Source organism: Penaeus monodon, chromosome 20, assembly GCF_015228065.2.
Source record: "Penaeus monodon isolate SGIC_2016 chromosome 20, NSTDA_Pmon_1, whole genome shotgun sequence".
NCBI classification, from domain to species: Eukaryota; Metazoa; Arthropoda; class Malacostraca; order Decapoda; family Penaeidae; genus Penaeus; species Penaeus monodon.
In genome coordinates, this window is record NC_051405.1 from 46,008,390 (window position 1) to 46,008,766 (window position 377).

The window sequence follows — 377 nt, forward strand, 5'->3', positions numbered from 1 at the left end:
TTAAAAAACTAATGAAGTTAATTCTTTTGCTACACAACACCCCTTTTCCAGGTTAAATAAACTACCCTAGAATTACTTTCCCGTTCTATCCTAAGCTCTTGGCAAGATCATTTATTCTAGCTACTGTTGTTCTAATGACAAGAAAATCCTTGACAAGTACGAACTTACCAGGGTAATCCATATTTAAGTGTGGAACAAAGGAAGAGAATTTTGATAAAGTGAAGAAGTTACAGGAAATAGAGGACAGTCCAAAAACTACGGTTTTTGATATAACAGAAGTAAGGAAATGGCAGCTTCACTTGGAACATGTGCGATATTCAAGTCACCCCACAGGGCCCTAAAGAGATCATTAGGCTATCCACAAGCAAAAAATTATG

General features: G+C 36.3%; 1 protein-coding gene across 1 annotated transcript in view; it reads right to left on the reverse strand.

Moving 5' to 3' along the window:
- Positions 1–377, reverse strand: part of LOC119585875 (40S ribosomal protein S12-like) — a 6,003-nt gene that overhangs the window by 4,062 nt on the left and 1,564 nt on the right. The gene's annotated exons all lie outside the window — the stretch shown is intronic.